The following is a 22,570-nucleotide window of genomic DNA, read 5'->3' on the forward strand; positions in this document are numbered from 1 at the left end:
TGTTTTGACACTTCCAGGTTGATGGCACAACAGCTTGTTGAGAGAGTGGGCATATGTGCCAGGGTGTTACCCCGCTTTGCCAAAGGCAAAGTGTTATCTTTCTCTGCAGGTACTCTGCTAGGAGTGGAAACAATTACGCTTACTTGGGTGACCTTTATGATTCTGGGAGACAAAGGAGTGTCACATGAGAGTTGGAGTGAGTATTAATACTCAGCACTCACCAGCTCTACTCCCTGTCTGTTGAAGGGAAGTCGTTGCTTGCCATGCTGCAATAGTTAAACCCCTTCCTGACTGTTTAGCTCAGTGTGGTTTGCTATCTCTCTCACACAAACACATAAACTTTGTACACAACCAACATAATGCAGGCAAAAATTATTAATGAGCCCAGTGAGAATTTCTCATGGATGTAAAATGACTAAGAATTCTTGTACTGTGTCTCTTAGAGTTGTTTGGTTGCTCATTCTGTTGTGGTGTGGTTGTGCTGCTCTATAACCTCTCTGGTTCAATTTGGCTGGAAGACAACAAGCCTATCCTGCCATTTATTAACTGGCTGGAGGGCATTCTGGAGAGTTTAAAATAAATTAAATTTTCAAGTATAAAATAAATTTCAGCATAAATTTTAAACCATAAAACTTGAACAGCTAAGCCTGTGGTTTGAAGGCATTAAATTGGAACTCCAGGGGATGCACCAGCTTCTGTAATGGTTGTTGAAATTCTGCTTTGGGAAAACATGTCCAGTCATTGCAGGCAGCTGCATTTTAGTTGAAAATGATGAAAACTAGTAGTACAGTATTTCCATTATTTAATATTGGGGCAGTATTAGTGTGACTAAGCTCCTCTGAGTGTATGAAGCTGCAGTGGGGGTAAAGAAGCACTAACCAACAAGCTAATATATTTTCCAGTTCTATCATATATTAGATCAAGAGACCATGATAACACTTTCTATGATGCTGAGAGATTGTGATTACTATTTCTGTGGTGCTGTTAGTGAACTGATTTTCAGGTTATGTTTATTATCTGGTAAATAACTTGTTGAATCTATGACTTGTAAAGCTTTAACATCATGCCTTAAAAGACTTGGTAAATTGAAAATGATGTTTAAGCTTGGAGCTATCAGTGCTCTAGTTTGGATATTCAATGGAAACATTAATTAAAAGACCTCAGTGGATAGAAAATAAAATATAACCCAAGCTCCTGCTTAGCATATAGCACCCCTAGAGCTGGTCATTAGAGGTAAGGGTTTGTTAAGCCAGATGATAGGGAGGGATGAGAAGAAGGTGTTTCTGTATACACTGGGAGAAAAAAGACTGCCTAAAATAATTTTCAGGGGTGGCTCCTGTAGTCATCATTAGCTATAAAAGCAGAAAAGACACAGATCTAAAACTCTCCAGGACATGACAGCCTTAAAAGGCTTACAGATAGTGATTAGTCGGAATCACAGGCAAGTGGCAGCACTGCAGAACCCAAGGAAAATTTTCTTCATTAAATATCATCTTAACAATGTGTTTGCTATTTGATCTTCTGGTAAATTTCTCCTATTATTGTCAAACTGTGGTTTTTAAGTGTTCCCTTATTTGCAAAGCTTAAACAGTTATAGGGCTGAAAGATCAGACATAAGGCACTCCATTCCCTGGGGTATGGATACCTTACAAACCCCATAGTCACCAGCATATCCCAGCTCTCCAAAGGCTAGAGGAAGCACCTAGATGGAAATGGAAATGGCAATGTTTCTGCATAAAGAGCTTTTCATGCTGATCAGAAGATGTTATGATTCAAGATCATGGATTAAATATCAATGCCTCAGGAAACAGACTGTGATAAGTGAAACACCAAAGGTTGTGTCACATAAGCCACATGAACTGCTCACATGAACAGTCACATTTTATTCAGCACTACTACACAGGGAAGACATTGGTAAGCATGGATACATGTGCTGAGGAGTGCCCTGTGTTCCTAAGACACAAATCCTCTTTTTATTCCTTCTTCCACTGAGTCTGCAGATGACTATGGCCTGTAAAGGAGTACATTGTTCATTTTCTCAGGTGCTTTAAGTTTCTATTAAGTTTTCTGGTCTTTATCCTTATTACCCTTCTAATAATCTCAGATCTCATTTGTGATTCTGTGGAGTCAATACGTGTGTGGTCTAAACGAATGTGTTTAAGAGTGTCCAAAGTGTGAGACTAAACATCTTCCAGCAAGGCATAAAATAGATGGGTAAGTGTGATAGTACTGCAGAGGGCACTGCACCTTCCTCCGTGTTACTCTCCCCCACCTGCAGGGCTTGGCTGCTGATGCTCAAGGGACTCAAGGCTCAACTTTGCTTCCCACTGGCTGCATAACCTCAGCTAAAAGTGCTGGTGAAGCTGCTGGACTGACAAAAAGCTGTGTAAATGTCCATAGAAAATAAGCAATAAGGTTAACAAGGGTAAAATTACAGGCAGGGGATCAAGGAATCCCAAGTACATAAGAGGAAAGCTACTGACATGAGGACTTAGTAATTGCAGATGAGGAGAAGGCAGAAGCGCTTAATGCCTTCTTTGCCCCAGTCTTTAGTGGGAAGATGGCTTGTCCTCAGGACAACTCTCCCCCTGGGTTGGCAGATGGTGTCAGGGAGCAGAATGGTCCCCCTGTTATCCAGGAGGAGGCAGTCAGAGAGCTGCTGAGCCACTTGTATGTTCATAAATCCTTGGGACCAGATGGAATCCATCCCAGAGTGATGAGAGAGCTGGCAGGTGAGCGTGTGAAGACCCTGTCCATCGTTTGCCAACAGTCCTGGCTCACTGGTGAGGTTCCAGAGGACTGGAAGCTGGCCAGTGTGACACCCATTCACAAAAAGGGTGGGAAGGGGGATCCTGGTAGTTATAGGCCAGTTAGCCTGACCTCAGTATCAGGTAAGGTTATGGAACAACTTATACTGGATCTCATCACACAGTGCTTACAGGATGGCCAGGGTGTCAGACCCAGCCAGCATGGGTTTAGGAGGGCCAGGTTGTGTTTGACCAACCTGGTCTCTTTTTCTGACCAGGTGACCTGCCTGGTGGATGCAGGACAGGCTGTGGATGTTCTCTGTTTGGATTTCAGCAGGGCCTTTGGCACTGTCTCCCACAGCACACTCCTGGAAAAGCTGGCAGCCCACGGCTTGGACAGGAGCACTCTGTGCTGGGCTCAGAACTGGCTGGGTGGCCGGGCCCAGAGGGTGGAGGTGAACGGTGCCACATCCAGCTGGGGCCAGTCAGCAGTGGTGTCCTCAGGGGTCTGTGCTGGGCCAGCTCTGTTCAGTATCTTCACTGATGACATGGGTGAGGGGATTGAGTTCTTCATTAGTAAGTTTGCAGGTGACCCTCAGCTGGGAGCGTGTGTCCATCTGTTGGAGGGTAGAAGGGCTCTGCACAGAGACCTGGAATGGTTGGATGCATGGGCAGAGTCCAGTGGGATGGAGTTTAATAAATCCAAGTGCTGAGTCCTGCATTTTGGCCACAATAACCCCCTGCAGCGTTCCAGGCTGGGGACGGTGTGGCTGGAAAGGGACCTGGGGGCACTGGTGACAGCCGACTGGACATGAGCCAGCAGTGTGCCCTGGGGGCCAAGAAGGCCAAAGGCATCCTGGCCTGTGTCAGGAACAGTGTGGCCAGCAGGAGCAGGGAGGTCATTCTCCCCTGTACTCAGCACTGGTGAGGCCACACCTCGAGTGCTGTGTCCAGCTCTGGGCCCTCAGTTTGGGAAGGACCTTGAGACGCTTGAGTGCATCCAGAGGAGGCAGCGAGGCTGGAGAGGGGCTGGGAACACAAACCCTGTGAGGAACGGCTGAGGGAGCTGGGGGTGTTTAGCCTGGAGAAAAGGAGACTCAGAGGTGCCCTTATCACTCTCTACAACTCCCTGAAAGGTGGCTGCAGTCAGGGGGGGTTGGTCTCTTTCTCCAGGGAACAACTGACAGAACCAGAGGACACAGTCTCAAGCTGCACCAAGGGAAATACAGGTTGGATATTAGGAAAATGTTCTTTATAGAAAGAGTGATAAAGTACTGGAATGGCCTGCCTGGGGAGGTGGTGGAGTCACCATCCCTGGATGTATTTAAAAAAAGATTGGATATGGCACTTGATGCCATGGTTTAGTTGTAGTGTTCAGGGACGGGTTGGACTCGATGATCTTGAATTTCTCTTCCAAACTAGTGATTCTGTGAATAAGATCCTATTGGAAAGAAAGTGGGAACTGGTTGCCAGGTTATTGGGTGTCCTTGGTATTGATGGAGCTGGTGGAAAAGACATTGGGTTTTAACATCAAGGGTTCACTCTAGAAGTGGTACGCTCCCCTACATGTTACCCAAGGGCGACAAAGGCTCCTTGGATTCCTCACAAGAGGTGGTGTGTAGCTCACCAAGTCATAGCCATGTTTTGTGTGTGCCAGGCAGGAAACACTTGTGATGTGCTTGTGAAGTTTTACATATCCTGTTTGCAGAGCCTCTTGCACCTCACTAGACTACAAACACCTGATCAAATGGATCTGAAAGTAGGGTGACAGTAACAGGTGACAGGACCTTTTCCACAAAAGTCACCCCTGTGCCAAATCAGCACAGGCAAAATGTATGTGATGCCACCAGTACAGTGGAGGAGATTCTCACACAGGTGTTGGGGTTTACCCAACACAGAAATCCTGGAGTCCCTGTCTGGTGGACTTTGATAAGAGCTTTAACTTTTACACCAGATGTTCTGTGCCTTGCTTGTTCTGATTCATTAACAATATATAAAATGATCCAATATTTGGCCACTGCCTTTAAATCATAGGATTTTCCATTCTAAATGACAACCTTTGCATTTTATTAGTGTGGCTTAGTCTTTATTAGGCCTTTACTAACCCCATATATCTTACAAACACTCTTAGAAGAAGCTTTTGTACATATTATGAATTACTTTGTGGAATGACCACATCCACTGGCATACCTGAGAATATGATGGGCTTCTGCCCCAGGTCTTGGCAAGCACATAAGAGAAGGAAGCATTTGTATTGCACTAACACCAAAAGGGGAAGGTGTGGACTTGTGATGGGGGTGGCAGATGGGGGTGGAGTAGCCTCCTGAATCCAACAACTTCTGCTGTGACCAAATCTCTGTGAGCCATGCAAAGGTGTTTCGCTCCTCTTCCTCAGTTTCCTCATTCCTGAAAGGTGTATTTTTATTCCCTGGAGAGACACAAGAATTGATTGAATAATGTCTGTAAAACAGCAAAGAGAGAAGCACTGTGTAAATGCCAGGGTGGATTATTGCTATTCAGTCTTCCAAAGGAGCAACAAACTATGTTTTGCATTTGAGCTTAGCCAGATCTTTGGAGTGAAACTGAGAGCTGTATCTTAAAAATTAAGGAGCTACTATTTAACAGTCTCTGTAAGCACAGCCAGACAGTGTTTGCTGTGTGCCCTGAGCTGCATTTGCCTTGCTCACAATTCTTTATGCTTTACCTGGGAATACACTGTTATGTATTAGTATATTAACAACATTGGTCAGTATTACCAATTTGCTGCTAATTTCTATGGATTCGTCCCCATTTTTCTTCAACTCAAATATCAGAATGTTATTTTTAAAGCCACTCAGAGGTATACATTATGAACGTGAATTCCTGAAAGACACATGTTTGCAGAAGTCACTGACAGCATTGTTTGGCCCATCTGAGCAAGGACCGTGAAAGGACAAGAAATCATGAATGCATACTGAGCAAATTCCAGCAGTGATTCTGTGTCATCCCCTGGCAGTGATAAAGACTGGCAAATATCTTCATCTACATATGAGACCTTACAACCATTTCTGGTAGCTTATTATAGTAATTATTTCTTTTTCCTGTGTTTTATAATATTTCCACATGAAGCAAATTTCTCACCCTCAAGTCTCAGGCCCCGGATGTTTTGGAGAGGATTGTTCTGCATTTTGTGGGTGCAGACCACCTGTAATGTGGATAATCTCACCTAAGGCTTCCTTCACTGGAATCACTGCAGTGAAATCGTGCAAGGTCCAGAGACTGGGTAGCTGGAGATAAAAGCAGTGTGTCATGTCCCTTGAGACTGTGCTTCTGCAGGGGTTGGGCTATCCACTCCTTGCAAAAAGATGAATCCTATATCTCTGAAGGAGCCTGTGGCTCACCAGGAGCTGATGTGACAGACATAGCTCCTTGCATATCCAAAAATGGTGCTGCCAAGAGAATTCTCTGGGGCGCACATCAAAAAGGTTTCCAAGAACTTGGAGTGCATTCCCCTGCTTCCATATCCTCAGGCTCACCAGGTTACAGAACAGTCACAGCCTGTTCTAGGTGTCCTACACTTTGTATGCTGCTGAAGGCAATGCTATAAATGTAATAAATGTATTCCCTTTTCTCCTCTGCTTTCTGGTGGTCCTACTCTTAAGGTCCTTATGTTTTCTATAGAAAGAATATCCCATTTGCTGTCAGGTATCTTGTGCCTCCTGCCTGCAGAGTCCCCAGTAGTATCTGGCTTTGCCCAGACATTCACCATCCTCCCCTTTGCTCCATCCAGCCACTGGGACTGAAGTTTCAGCATTCCAGTGGAGGGGATCAAGGTCTCAGCTCAGCTACTTGGCTGTGGAGGAGCTTACTTGTCTTATTCAGCCAGTTGTGCCTCTGTCTCCCACTCTGCTCTCTCTGACCCGAAAGGTCTGCAGAGGAGGGTGCTTCTCCTTCATGTCCCAGTCCAGTAGTGCATTTCTGAAGTGATTACAGTAGGTACAAGATGGGTAGCCAAGGTAAGTGTGTAACACATGTCCTTCTGTTTTCTCTGTCTCTGCCAATGACTACAACAGCATGAAAATTCATAAGTTCATTGTATCACAGGACATTCTGAGTTGGAAGAGATCCACAAGGATCACTGGGCTCAACTCCTGACTTTGCACAAGAATCACACCAAGTGCCGGAGAGCGTTGTCCAAACAGTTCTTGAACTCAGTCAGGCTGGTGCTGTGACCACTTCCCTTGGGAGCCTCTTCCAGGGCCCAACCACCCTCTGTGTGAAGAACCTTTTCCTAATATCCAACCTAAACCTTCCCTGAAACAAGTTCAGGCCATTTCTTTGGCTCCTGTCACTGGTCACCACAGAGATCAGTTCTGCCTCTTTGCTTCCCCTCTTGAGGAAGCAGTAGACTATGATGAGGTATCTTCTTTTTGTTTTCTTGCTTTCTTCCCTGAGATGATTCTATTCTTCAGGTCTCCCTGGCCCACACCTCTGTGCATTAAGGCCTTTCAGGTCTCTGAGAAAGTAAAGCATTGCATGACATAACAGGCCATAGCACCTCTATGAAAGGGGCTGTGTTGATTGAGAATGGCTTTACAGAGCTGTATAGTCCATGGTTTGACTCTAAAATCACCAAAGTGATGTATTTTTTAATGGAAAACCTTGTTCTAGAAGCAGGTGATTCACAGCAAATCAAAATGTGGTGCTGCAGTGCTCTCTTCAGTAGAAACTATGTGTGGAAGGCATTTCCTAAGATTTGATATAGACCATCAGTGAGTTTGGATAAAACTGCAACTAAGAACTCCATGGTTAATGCAAGTAAAATGATGAGTGGAGAAGTGGACCATAATCTTTAAATGTGGGGCTGAGTGAAACTGTCTAAGCTAGAATCTGCCACCTGAAATTTTTAAATTTGGCTGTAAAAAAATTCTAATTCTGTATTTATAATTAGGAAACCTAAATGCCAGAAAGAATCAGAATTATATTGCTGATGTTTTCATGAGATCATATACTACCCTACAGGTTCACTGGGAAAGGCAAATTACTTTACCTGGACTTCAATTCTTGGTCTTTTTCAGTATCTGTCTGGATACTTTGGCATAAGAGTCAAAAAATCCGACCACTATGTATTGTTATCAATATAACTGAATAAAATGCATGGTTCGTCTTTTATTTACTAGAAAACACAGCCCTAATTTTGAATTTGTTTAATTTTCAAATCAAATAAAAATGCTTTGTACTCATGTCTGTTCAACTTCCTCTGAGCTGATATCAAACTATTGTTACTTCAAACTAATTCTGGTTTTGTGCTGACCTTTTGTACTTTGGACCACCAACTACTTTTTGTCGATGTTGGAATTTTCATGGGGCTCTCCTGTTTTCATCTTAATACATTATCTGACACTGCATTGTACCATCTGCTCTCTGAGGCAAAAGAAAGGTCTTGTTTACTTTTCGAGAAGTATTTTCAACTCTGTATGGATAATCAGATGACATCCCTGACTTTTTCTAGTGCTCTAAACAAAATGGTGCAGTATAATGAAAGAAGAAATATTCTCTACAATTTTTTAATTTGCTGTACTGGTTTAATTGATGAAGCAGGGTGAATCTCTGCATCTACACTGATTTTGTGCAGCCTTTACTGATTCAAAATATAATGTAGATAATGTGGGACAATGCTGTACTTTAAGTGATTTTCCAAATGACTACATGGTCTGAGATATAATTCAGATGAATCCTCTGCTATCTCTCCATGTATGTGTTTTATGAAAGGTCTTTAGTACATTATTAGTGGATAAAACAATTCAGAAATTTTGAATAGGATCCATACTTAGTATCACAGGTCAATTCTCTTTATTTCCTTTTACCCCACCAGTTAATGATTTTGTTATCCTCTCAGTTAAATGCCAAATCACTCCTCAGAAACAAGCCAGCTTAGTTTGCTTATGCAAACATATTCAAACCTCCTTAAATCTAGAAAAAATCTCCAAGATCTGATATAAGTGAGGTCTTTGGTTAATTTTTTGAGACATAATTCAGAAGGTTCACAGATGCACAGTGCTGGAAAAAAGAACATTCAAAGAGCAAGACTATTTCACTTTGGGGTGGGGGTTCAGGTCAGAGCCCATTCCACCCAAAGTACTTCACTTCTGGCCTGAGCACGAATAGGAGTGGTTTTGCTTTGAAGAAAGATTATTGCCCCTCTCACTGACAATGTGTGCTGGGGCAGAACATGTGACTGATGATACTTATGGCTTGTTTCAAGTGATGTCACTGCTTGCTTTGTGCATGAGTAGCAGGATTCTGTTATACAGAAGTATTGAGTGTTCTCTTACAGTAAGGGAAACCAAACAGCCCCTTTACCTGCTGGCTGGGTGCTACTATCCTTTGCTGTGTAAGCTTTAATACTTCCAATAATATCTTCCATCTTAAGACGTGGTAATATTAGTTATTGGATCCTGAGGACAGCCTTTTCATTATTGTCCCAAAAGGAATGATGGCAGTAATGGATGGGAAAGGTAGGGTAGCCCACATTGTGCCAAATAATTCAGATGAAAAACATCTGAGTGCTTCCCTACCCCCAGGAAGGATGCAACCTGAGATAGGAACATGTGTGTGCTGATTTAGAATAACATTTCCTTCCTATGTTAGTCTCTATGAAAATGCAAACAGGTGTTAGTAAGCTAGTGTTACATTCTGACAAAATCCTTTCAACAACAGGCCTGGACTTGCACCAGCTCAGGGGCAGGAGCCAGGAGAGATGGAAAATAATAAGTAAGCTCCTCCTAGAGGTGCAGTGCAGCTCGCCCAGGTTTTAGGAATCTTCCTCCCTTGCTTTGCTCCTCTCTCCTCCATCCCTTGGGTAATACTACATGTCAGCAGCATCTGATCACAGGCAATGGAAGGAGACTTGGGCTGTGCCACGAGCTGGAAGTATGTATGCTGGTGAAGCAGAGGCAACAGGCAGACCCTGCTGCCAAGAAAAGATGCCAGGGACTTTTCCCTCAGGCTCATTTACCTCCCCCAGGGCCGAACCTTGGCTGTCCTGAAGTAGGAGAGTTGGGGACTGCCTTTTGTAATGCCCTTGCATCACTCACTTGAAGGAAAGGAGAGGAGTGGCGTGGAGAGGAGTGGGGTGGTGAGGCTCTTTGGACTTGTCCAGCTGTGCACTGGCAAAGGAAGGGCCAAGGAGGAGAGGCAGTAGCCCAGCAGATGTTCGGCTTGTCAGGCTGGGCTTGCCTTGCATCAGGGTGGCACCTCTGTGCTCCATGTGTGGCTCCATGTGGCATGTGTGGCTCCAGATTCCTCAAGTGTATGTATTTGTAAGGAGTACATGCTGTCAAAAGTAGAGTATAACCAACCTGCCTGCTTTCCTAAGTCTTATTTAGGTAGAACAACAATATGCAGCCACAAATGTGTGACAAATGTCCAAAATTTAACCTGTACTTCTAGTTTTTAAGGTTTTTTGCCTTTGCTTGCAAATTAGATGACCCTCAGCTACAGCAAGGAGAATTCTGCCTGCAGGCTTCTGTCTGGTCTTCATCCACACATAGTCTGTGTGGACACAGGCCCACAAACCTTTTTATGCATCACATGGTGGAATTATTCAACTCAGTAACAACCTGCATCTATAAATTCGGGTGGTGAGGATAAAATGTAGATAAAGGGTGGAAAACATGTTGCCTTGTGCACAAGAGTGGCAGCTGATGCCCCAATTACTGTACACCTAGACCACTTGCAACACTCAGGGGGGCTCAAAGACACCTGCTTCTGAAAAAATATTTCCACTTGAAAATTCTAATTGAGGTGGTTTGGGAAAGGAAGAAATAGCACTACAATCCCAGACCTATGAGTGTAAAAAAGCCAAAAAGAGGCCCACAGTACTGAAAGTGGTGAACATCAGATCTGCTAATGGACTTAATACAGGTCTTCATGTACATAATTCAGCTGAGAACAGTATTTAGCCTTGTTATTTTATTACATAAGAACTGACTGGAGTCTGGTAGGAATCTCTGAACACTCAAGGCAATTTTCTTCCCATTATCTATAGCAAAATAAAAAGTGAAAAGGATAGTGCTTCAATAATTTGATTAGTTTTACTCTAATTGAAACGTTTTTCCTTCTGAGTGGAGAGAGAACAGGTGCCTAATTAGAGCCCACAATAACTCTCACACAGATATAATTAAGCAGGAAGATCAATAAAAATCCCTTCTTGCTAAACAGTTGCCACTTTGGAGATAGATGTTTAAATGTGCAAAAATAAATCCTTTCTCTGGGGAGCAGATGAGAGCGCTCTTTGGGAAAAAGATTCTACTTATTTATCTTTCTAGTGGCCATGGTACTCATGAAGAGTATGGTCCAGCTTGTTAGGAAAGAGTTTTGCTGTTACTGAAAGATTGTATGAGTGTATACAGAAAGTTTTATTTAAAAGTAAATTCTGCAGGAAATTGTTAGTTTTCCAAGATCTTCTGGAACTTTTTATGAAGTACGTTAAAGAAGTTTCATTTTTAATATATTTATGGAACAACTAGAAATACCTTAAATGGGTCAGACTGTTTGGTCCTGTCCTGAGCAGATGCTGGCTCCCATGTGAATTTGGCTGTTCTTGATGTGCACAGCTAGTGCAATGAGAGGTACAGAGATTATCAGAATTTGGAGGACCTGTGGACTCCCTTGAAGGCAGAGAAGCCCTTCAGAGAGATCTTGACAAACTAAAGAGCTGGGCAATCACCAGCTGAAGGAAGTGTAACAGGGACAAGTGCCCAACTCTGCACAGGGGATGGGACAGTCCTAAATATGCAGTCTGGGGAATCAGATTCTGGAAAGCAGTGCCACAGAGAGGGACCACTGGGTCCTGGTTGATGGCAAGTTGAACATGGTCAGCAGTGCCCTGGCAGCCAGGAGGGCCACCCGTGTCCTGGGGACATCAGGGACAGCATGGCCAGGTGGGCAAGGGAGGGGATTGTCCTGCTCTGCTCTGAGCTGGGACAGCCTCACCTCGAGTGCTGGGGGCAGCTCTGGGTGCCACAACAGCCTCATGCAAGGCTAGAGAGTGTCCAAAGGAGCGCCATGACAATGCTGAAGGGCCTTGAGGGGAAGCCCTGTGAGGAGCAGCTGAGATCACCTGGTCTGTTCAGCCTGGAGGACACTGAGGGGAGACCTCATTGCAGCCTACATCTTCTTCTGGTGAGAGGAAAAGGATGGACAGGCACTGATCTCTTCTCTGTGGTGACCAGTGACAGGACCCACAGGAATGGCCTGAAGTTGTGTCAGGGGAGGTTTAGGTTGGATATCAGGAAAAGGTGGCTGGGTGGGCCCAGAGGGTGGCTGGGCCCTGTAACAGCTCCCCAGGGAAGCGGCCACAGCACCGAGCCTGACAGAGTTCAAGAAGCGTTTGGACAATGGTCTCAGGCACATGGTGTGATTCTTGGGGCGTCCTGTTCAGAGCCAGGAGCTGGACTTTCTGATTCTTGTGGGTTCCTTCTTATTCAGGATATTCTATGATTATCACAGAATCAAAGAATTGTTTTGATGTCCTTCAGTAAAGGACTCAATAAAAAAAGAAGAGCCAATTGCATAGTCATTTACTGTGGTGGATACCTCACCTGGAGGGCACAGCTAACATGAAAAATAGCACAGATAATCTCTCAAATGAGCATGGCTATTATGTATCCTTTCTTTTTAGTGTCCTCAGCATGGATCCTTCATTTCTGAACCCTCAGACAGTGTTTTAAGGAGAAGAAAGCATAGAAAAAGCAAGTTTCATGAAAGGAAATATTTGATTAAAAATAAAATAAAGACTAACTTTTCATTGGGCCATGATGATCTCAGAGGTAAAGGCACTTGTTTTCACAGCCAGTTTTGGTGCTCTACCTACTACAGAGTGTCTTGGATGACATAAGCATAAACACACAGTTCACCATCTGGCAAGTCCCTCCATTCCTAATATATCTTGTGAAAGTATCTTCTTTGGAAAGGGCTGCAGTATTTCTGGTAATGGCATTATAGGGTCTGAAAATGCACTTTACCATAATGTTCCAGGTAGCAAAGGCTGAGTTCTAGTGAAAATCGTGAAGAAGTGCAATGAAATTCTCTACTCATGACAAATGTGTTCTTCCTGCTTAATGACCTCTAATAAAACACCATGATGATTGGGCCTTGAAAATTCCTAATTTTCTTAAAATTTGAAAAGTCGTAAAGTCAAATCCCAGCTGGTGTTTTATGGTACCGTTTGTTAAAATCTTTTCTTCTCTGAAAAGAAAACCACAGAAGTGGCAGCAGATCTTCTGAGCTAAAAAGTTACTATTTCATTACTTAAAAAAAATCATAATAGTGTACATCAGATCCAAAATTATATTATTACTGAAATTACTTTACACTATAAATAAGATTTGCCCTGCATATAGTCCTGGTGTACTGAACATTCTTAAATGTCTCATCAAGTAATCCTTATTAACTGCTGTCTGTATCTTTTTGCTTACTATTAGTTATCAACTGGCAAAGAGTCCCTTCCAACCAAACCATTTAATGATGCTTTGTTGCTCAAATTAAAGTTGTAGAAACTTCACAGAGAAGGTAATTATTAAGCAGATTAAGTAACATTAAAAGAAAGGAACTGGGGAAAAAAAAAAGAAAGGATTCTGATAGTCTACACTTCAAGACAAATGAAAGATATATTCTGCTGCTCTGCTTTTTAATGCTTCACTGAAATTCTTAAGCAGTATGCTACTGGCCCTCTTGATGTTTGCTTGTAGATCACAGCAAACAGAAAATACATGCATAATGAGAATGATCAAGTCTCATTAGAACATTAAGACAGTTGTAGACAGACACTGTGTAATACCAGCTTTTGTCTGTGACTATAAGTGTCTCATGACTACTTGAAGAACTGACTTGCATTGCTAGCACAGAAAAAAATGAGTTCCTGCATTTGATCCCTTCTTTGTGCTTTGCATTAAAAAAAAAATTTTTTTCCATTATTGCTGCTAGTAATTATTTGTCTGGGAAGGAACATGTGGGGAAGCCAATGTGAACCAATTATTGTGTAGGTCATGTCTGCTGTTAGGTAGTCCTTAGCACGGATTATTCCTTCTCAGCCAGGCTAGAGACTCTGGAACAATCTGCTCTAATATTATTGGGTTGTTGGGTTGGTTGATTGGTCGGTTGGTTGGTTTTTGCCAAGCTGGATAAGAAGCAGTGGAAACACTGCTGGATTCCCAGCACTGCAAACCCAGTTCAATCCACATTGACAAGGATATGAAAAGTTGCTTGCTGCCTTTGTGCTAACTAACCCTGTTAGTTCAGCTGGGCTTCCAAAGAATGGAAAGACAGAAGTAAGCTGTGCTTTTTCTTATGAGTCCTCTGTAAGCATTCTAGTCCTCAAATAAAGTGTTTATGTGTTTTGGGCAAGGAAGTAATTTGTTTACTCTTTTTTTTTTCTACCATTGCTTGTTAGATCATAATGAAAATGTGCTCATCTTGAGGGGAAATCTAAGAAATGAAACCAATGTAAAGATTTAGGTAAAGCATTTCAGCTGTAGCCCTAAGGTAGAAGTAATGCACCATGTTGACCAGGATTCATACAGGCATGCATCCTGGTCAACATGGTGCATTTCTTTCTGTTTATTTACAAAGTTAAAGTTTTGAGAATTAACTGTTCGAAATTAAGGAGAATTTGGGAGTAAATGGTAAGACTGAAAGTTTTTGTTCCTTATACTATCTATCTTTATCTTAGTAAAGATTTTTCAGATTCATGGGTTTTATAATATTAGACATGGATAGAAATGTGATGAGGCTGCATGAGCAAAACTCCAGAGAAGCTGGGGTCCTGCTCCAACCTGTGACTCAATTTCTCTGTGCAATGTAAATTAAAGTTGCATGGTCTCCTGAGAACAGTGAGGGTGGTCCCTCATTTCTCTTGCAGGTGTGACTGGACTTGCACTTATAATTCCCCCTTTCTAGGACAAGCTGCAGTTATCCTCATAGTGAATGTTGTCACTCCCAGGTCTGTTGCAGCTGGTAGGGATGAGAAAATCCCTTTGAAACTTGCCTAAAGGACATGGAATGGACACAGAAAAACTACCTTCTATTGCTGCCTCTATTGGAGGAGAGAAAAGAAAGCCATGTGGCTGAACTACAAATGTGAAATTTCTGCAACTTCCCTTTCTTGTCTATTACAAACCAGAGTGTCCCTATCCACAGCCCACAGCAAGCATCTTGTGTCTGCAATCTCTCTGCAGCTGACCTCCTCAACCACCACCAGATTTCCTCACTCTCAGTGGGCTTGTTCTTCTTCACTTCTGGCAGTGCCATCCCCGGTGGTTTACACAGATGTAGAATGTAACACATGTTTTAATTTGTTTGGATGAATGCAGGAGAAATGTGCTGTTAATGAATGTTTACATGTAGTTAAGTCTGGAAGAACAGTCTATTTGGATCAAAATTTGTCACACAAGCCGGCTGACCACACAGGCCTGTTCAGTGTGGCCGATGCACTGGAGGGCAGGGATGCCACTCCGAGGGGCCTGGACAGCCTGTGCAAACTTCTGGAAGCTCAACAAAGTCAAATGGAAGGTCCTGCACCTGGGTCAGGGAAATCTCAGACATGGATACAGGCTGGTCAAAAAATGGATTGAGAGCCATCCAGGTGAGGAGGACTTGGGGATATTGCTGCACAAGTTCACCATGCCCTAGCCACGGGCACTGCCAGCCCAGAGAGCCACTCATGTCCTGGGCTGCATCCAGAGCAGGGTGGGCAGCAGGGCAGGGAGGGGATTCTGCCCCTCTGCTCTGCTCTGCTGAGACCCCACCTGCAGAGCTGCATCAGCTCTGGGGTCACCAAAATAAGAAGGATATGGACCAGCTTGATTTGGTCCAGAGAAACATCACAAAGATGATCAGAGGGCTGGAGCATCTCCCCCATGGAGAAAGGCTAATAGTGTTGGGCTTTTTCAGCCTGAAGAGAGAAGGTTGTAGGAAGACCTTATAGCATTTTCCAGTACCTAAAGCAAGCTACAAGGGAGTTGAAGAGGGACTTTTTACAAGGGCATGTGGTGACATGACAAGGGGAAATGGCTTTAAAATGAGAGTAGGTTCAGATTGTGTATTAGGAAGAAATTCTTTACTAAGAGGATGGTTAGGAACTGGAACAGGTTGCCCAGAGAAGTTGCTGCCCCATTCCTGGAAGTGTTTGAGGCTAGGCTGGATGAAACTTTGAGCAACCAGGTCTAGTAAATGTGTCCCTGCCTGTGGCAGAGGGTTTTGCACTGGTTGTAAAGTCTCTTCCTATGCAAACCATACTATGATTCCAGGCTTCCATGATTATTAAACAGATGAGCTTGGAGGGAAAATTGCAGTCAAAGCACTGTAGGGATATTAGACTGAACAGAATTTCGTTATTGGAATCTTGTATAAGACCTTTAAGTTATATTTTCTTGGACCCTTCCATGTAGGTAGATGCATTATTATTAGGTAGAGCAGTACTTACTGTAATGACAGTTTGCTGTGTTGTCACCTGTATACACACACAGAGCTCTGTCACAGTCAGAGAAGCCAATGTAGTCTTTAGAAATATATTAAGAATTAAGATCAAGTATATGATTCTTGAGATAAAGGTGAGAGAAAAACAATGGGAACAAAGACAGTACTTCATCTGATTGTTTTCTGCCCTGCTCAGATGAAATACAAATGGAAAAATCAGTAGTAGGTGAGACCAATACTGGAAGGCATGTTCAGCTTAGTTGTATTTTGTTTCTAGGATGATGATTAAAACAAGTTAGAAACATTCCTTTTTAGAAAGAAGTGGAACAGGAGAGACTCTTGTCAGAAAGAAGAAACTATGAACTCTTGGGTGCAGGCACCCAAATACAAAACTTGTACTCATAACCAGGCTCAAACATTTGGGTTGCCTCTCCTCTGCCATGGAAGTTAACAAGGTTATAGAATAAAGAACCAGCCTCAGCAGATTATCTGTTTAAAAGGCTGGAAATTAATAACTTAAATGGTAACACCATGATGTCAGGACTTACCAAAATACCTGAAATTACCAGGACCATTTCACTGCAGTTGCAGAATCATTAATGGCACACATTACTCAACAAAAACCAGATGAACAAAAATTATTAGCCCTGGCTTCTGAGGGAAAAGCCTAAATGATCACTTTTTCAATCACCTTCTCTCTGATAGTTTGAGAATGGACTCCAAAAAATTTTGATATGACAGATTTCTCAAAAATAATTGAGTGCATAGAAGCCTTGTGGGAAATTGAAAGTTGGCTATAGGAAAATCAGTAACTGGTTTCTCCACTAACAGCAGAGAAAAAGTGAACTTCAACCACTACCTTTTTGGCTGTCTGGCCATGAGGAGTCATCATCTTGGTAACCTCAAACCACATAGAGCCATTTTGATAGTAGAAGGGAAGTCGGTTTTTCAGGAATGCAGAGAGAAGCTGAAAGACATGCTAGGTAAAGAGTAGAGGGAAAGAAAGTTAATATTGTTAATACATTGCAGAAGTATAGGCCACAAGTCCATACAAAATCAGGCTTATTTTCTTGTTATATTGAATGTCTTTTAAGTGGAAAATAATAGGTAGCAGAAGCAAAATAACAGTTCATCAGATGGTGCTCCATCAGTTGTAAGGCACTATATATAATGTGGAATGTCTGTAGCTTTTAGACTTTACTAGCACAGGTTTTTCTCACATTGTTATGTGTGAGCAGAAGTTACTATTTCACAATATACTGCCAAGTGCTAACCTTTCTTGGAGTAGAAAAAGCAGTTTTAGGGAAGAAAAAATTCTACTGAAAGCTCATCATGTGTCTTTGAGCAAAAAAAAAAAAAGCAACTACAAGTTTTGTTACACTTACCCAGCTGAGGGGCACAGTTAATTTTGAATATAGGTGATCAAATGCAAGATACCTCTTATGGCAATGGTGTTCCCTTTCTTCAGAGGACTGGGTGCTACAGATCCCATCTCCCAGGTCTTTAGAGAAAGGACCCAGATACAACCTCTAGTCACTGCTGTCTGCCCTTGCTCTGAAGGGAGCCTGGCAGCCTAAACTGATTCTGAAAAAAAAAAATCTGAACAGACTGTTAGGTTTATAATTGATAAGGGAAGGTTGGAGACTTAAGCTACTGTCTCTACAAAAATGTCACATGCTCCACCTCTTTCTTGTGAAGTGAATAACTTTAATTGTCAAGAATTCTGTGTAAGATTTTAACATTCTGATATTCTTTTCTGTTAATTTTCCAGAGCTTTAATATGGTTTGACCGTTTCCAACACACAGACAAGCTTCTGTAAGAGTAAGTGGGCTACTTTGCTGAGGCACCAGACCTGTGGCTAACACTTAATACCCCTGGCTGGGGAACCTGGCAGCAAAGAGTTGCCCAGATCTAGATGGTCTTTATTTTTGCCAGTTTTATGCTGTTCTTGTCATGAAATATCCAATTGCTTTTACTCATGCTTGTAAGATTTACTTTTCAGATACATCTTGCCTGGGTTGGGTTAGGTGGTCCAGCACATGGATTTGGATTTGAAGGAGGCTTGGATAAGAGTTTTGAAACTAACCCCAAACTGTGTCTTAAGAGTGACAAGAGGGAACTGGCATTCAGATTCAGTGATATTTACCAAAGCTAGACAAATATATGTTCTCCTTTATGTCAGGATTAAATACCAATGGTTTTCATAATTTTTAAGGAGATGGCTTTCAGAACAGAAATGGTGATGTCAGTGCTCTGTTGAGATGTGAGGAAACTCAGCACTACATCTTGTGCTCAAATCTGGCCTTTGAAAATGTTTTAATTTATGTGTGTCCATGCAGTATTTTAACCTATCTTCATTGATTATTCCACCTTTTACATTCACTTTCATAGCATGACCCACAAAAGAGCTCTCAGTCTTCAATATTTCTGCAAGAGAAAACTGAGACTGTCCTAACAATTTTAGAAAGTGCTGTCCCATCTGGCTCTTCAGCCAGAACATCTGAAAATTAAAATTCCCTTAGTGTCTTTGCTGTAAATCCTGCCCTCTTACTTACCAACTCTGCTCTGCAAAACTCAGGCACACATACCAGTTTCAAAATAAGACATAGCAAATAATCTTGCCTAACTTCACTCTGTATAGGCAGTCAGCACCTGCTGGAAGCTTCCACCATGCCCGACAGAGGCAATGTCTGATGGCTCTGAAGATGGACATGCTGCTGGCACAATTAGAGAGGTTGGCAACACCTCTGTGATGACATATTTAAGAAGAAAAGCCAAACAGCATGTGCAGTTTTTTCCAGTGGTGGCGACGAGCCGTAGCTGCCGCCATCTCGACGCGGCCCACGGCGGGCCTTGCCTGCATGGCCGCCCCTAGGCAGCCACGCCGTGGGCAGAAGGGCAGAGGTGGTGGTGGCCTTTCCTTCCCAGACCCCACATGAAGGGAGATGTTAAATGGTGCCAGTGCCACGGCATCCATCACTGCCTGTGCCATGGCAGCAGGGTCACCTGGCCAGCAGCAGAAACACAACGAGTGACTCCCCAACGTGGAACCTCTCGGCACTGTGGGATCCTGCAGGAATCTCAGAATTGGTAGAACTTGTTGACAATGGTACCTACACGGAGCAGTTTTTCTTCTAGTCAGAGAAGAGGAGGAAATGTGAGAGAAAACAACATGGTGGCATCAAGGTCAGTGATACTTTGAGGGGAAGGAGGTGCTCCAAGTGTCAGATGCAAGATGAGGACTGTGGTGAAGCAAACTGTCCCCCTGTAATGCATGAAGTCCATGAGGCTGCAGAGATCCACTCGCAGCCCATGGAAAAAGCGCTCACGCTGGAGTGGGTGGATGCTGTGATCCATGGGAGAACCAAATAGAGAGGGAGGGCTCCTGCTCCCAGAGATAGAGAGGGCCCTTACTTCCAAACCAGAGCAGCCTGTCCTAAGAGGCTGCAGCCTGTGGATGTGTGACCCACGCCACAGCAGTTTTGGGAAGACTCTTTGCCCGTGGGAAGGACCCCATGGCAAGGCAGAGAAAAGATTCCTCTTCCTGAGTGAACAGAAAATCTCAGGTGATGAACTGACCAGAACCTCCACACCCTGTCTTCCTCCACTGTCAGTGGGAAGGAGTGAGGGGCTGGCAGGGAAAAAGGTGTTTTAAAGGTTTATTTTACTTTTCCTTATCCTCCTCTGACTCTATTAATAATAAATTTATCTTACACCTTCAAATTTGAACCTGGTTTGCCCTTAGAGTATTTTTCTCCAAGTCGTTATCTCAACTCATGAGCCTTCCGTTAATATTTTTCCCTCTCCTCTGCCCAACTATAACAGAAGAAGGTGAGTGAATGAATTTTGTGGCTGTCTAGTGTTTGGCCAATATCAAACCATGACACTAATTCTGAATAGCAGCACTTACCAATTGTCAACAGAAAAGCCCTCATGACTTGCTCATAGGCATTTTTTGTATCCTTAGAAAATGCAGTATCTCTGATCCTTTAAGTAGAAAATTATCTAATTCCTTTTAATAGGATCATTAGGAACTCTGATGTTCCAGGTATAAATTCTGGTTACTACTGTGCACCTTAATTTACTATTCATATGTGAATCCCTTTGGGTTCCCAATTACTATCCAGCGTGTGGCAATTGACTCCTGAAATTATTCCCACCGGTCTGACTTTGCAAAGGACACTGCAGTTTACACCTTAGTTCCCTAATTAAAGACACAACACTCAATAAACCTTGAACAACTAGCAACTGGAAGCTAAGTTAGTCTCACCAAATCCCTGTTGACATGGGTTTTGTTGCCTGATAACTGACCACAAGTGGGTCATGTGAGGTGTGCAGAAGGAGTATTGAGGTCTCATGCTAGTGAGGATGAACTAGTAGGAACTGATTGAAAAACGCCCTTGTGTAGACAGTACCTTGACAAACACAATTTGTTGCGACTCAGTGCACAACATCTGAAACACTACAGGTGTGGCAATTCCAGCTACCAGCTGGGACATAAAATATCAGGTGAGATTGGTGGGAGAAGGAGAGATGGATTTCAAGAAACTTGTCATTCCTGTTCCTAGGGAATCTTTCTCCCTGTACTTCTCTTCTCTCTGCAAATGCAACTTAGCCACAAAACAGTTCTTTTCATTTTAATCAAAGTCCTGGCCATGACTGTGTTCCAAGAACAGAAATTTGTTTCCTGTTGGTTTTCTTTTCCCCTGGAGATTCAAGCTCTTAAAATCAAAAGGAGCATAACCAGGTTTATAATTTATTTTATTACAGCAGAGCAAAGCATTTATAACAATGCTCATTCTGCCCTGTATTTACGTCATTCTCTTATCGAACTGTGGATCTGTGAAAAAACAACATAGAATTTCACAGATGTTCCTGCTGATGACACAAACACTGTAAGAGTGATGGTAAGAATGGCTGCAGTTGAAAAGCAGTGTTGAGCAAGAGTTTCATTTAAGGTTATTGTTCTTCGATGAAATGTGTTCTTCCCTATGTCAAGTAGGAAAAAATTTTATGCGCAACTATATCAGAACTGCTATCCTACTTCTTTGAGCAGAAGCTTTCAAAAATTAATTAACATTTAAGTGTCAAGGTAAAACAATACAAATTATAAACAACCCACAACTTAAATAGTTCACTTATTTTGCATCAATCCCTTTACCTCCCACTGTTATGTTTGTCACGATAAAAGGACAACATAAGAAGGGTTGTGGTGTCTCAAAAGGAGGTGCAGCAGCCAGCAGCCCATCTCCACTAGTAGCAGTTGTCCAGGAAAGAATAAGAACAATACAAGCATATCCTGCTGCCATGACTCCAAGACTCTCCCATCCTTCACTTATTTTCAGATGTGATTTGCTGAGTAACTTTCTGTCTTCTCAACATTAATACCATCTTCCTCTGATGGAACACGAAGGGGTTTTTATTCATGGTTTCCTTTGGGAAGCAGCTTTACACACTAAATGCCTACTGATCAAAAATATCTCCTTTCATTTGTTTGAAGTGTGATTCTTTGATAGTCTGTGGTTTTTGTACTGAATTTTGTTCTTATTTCCAAAGGAGTCTATACAATGGGTCTATTTGAGATTTTCCAAAGAAGAGCCCTCATAATGCTCTGCTTTGCACTTGCAGCTACAAGGGTGTTGATAACACACCAGTGTTTTGGCCTCTGCTGAGCAGGACTGGCACAGCATCAATGCTGTCTCTCCAAAATTCTGTTTGCTGCAGGCTGGGAGTGGGCAGGATCTTGGGAGGGCCCAAAACCAGGACAGCTGACCCAAACTGACCAAAGGGATATTCCATACCCTATGACATCAGTTCACATAGAAAAGCTAAGTAAAGGAGGAGGAAGAGGGAGGCGAGGAGGTTTGCCTTCTACAGCTTGTTGAAGCCCTGCTTCCCAGACAGTGGTCAGACAAAGGTTCTCATGCTGATGGGAAGTAATGTTTTTTTTTTTCTCTTTGCTTGTATGTTTTAGTAAATTGTCTTGTCTCAACTGACAAGTTGTTTTCCATCTTATTTTCTCTCTCCTGTCCAGCTGAGAAGGGGGAGTGATAGAGCAGCTTGGTGGGCACCTGGCATTCAGCCAAAGCCAACCCACCACAGTCTAATAACATGTCTTCTAAGGGTCTGACACAACATTTCCCAATTCTTGTACCAGATCTTGTACCCCTTTTATAAAGACTTTCACACCACTAGTGAATGTTCCAGCTGGAACAAGCAAGGCATTGCTATGCCTGTAACTAAAACAAACACCAGGGCAGCAGAAGGTAATACCAACCCAAAAACTCTACCTTTGACACCTGCTAGAATTCCAACAGTTCCAGATACTGACAGGTTTCAGAGAGAGGGCGTGGTTTGTCTGTTC

At 42.9% G+C, this 22,570-nt stretch overlaps 1 long non-coding RNA gene across 5 annotated transcripts in view; it reads right to left on the reverse strand.

Moving 5' to 3' along the window:
- Positions 1–22,570, reverse strand: part of LOC134431890 (uncharacterized) — a 136,086-nt gene that overhangs the window by 33,552 nt on the left and 79,964 nt on the right. For 2 of the 5 annotated variants that reach the window (XR_010031138.1, XR_010031139.1), the window contains 2 exons: positions 17,065–17,184; positions 3,773–5,175 (listed from right to left, as the gene is read on the reverse strand). The exons of 1 other annotated variant lie outside the window; for it this stretch is intronic. This is a non-coding gene — a long non-coding RNA (uncharacterized LOC134431890). Of the gene's footprint in view, positions 1–3,772; positions 5,176–17,064; positions 17,185–22,570 lie in introns of those variants that run through there. 2 more of the 5 variants (XR_010031130.1, XR_010031134.1) reach the window with 2 other exon arrangements.

This window comes from Melospiza melodia, chromosome Z (genome assembly GCF_035770615.1).
Source record: "Melospiza melodia melodia isolate bMelMel2 chromosome Z, bMelMel2.pri, whole genome shotgun sequence".
Taxonomy (NCBI): domain Eukaryota; kingdom Metazoa; phylum Chordata; class Aves; order Passeriformes; family Passerellidae; genus Melospiza; species Melospiza melodia.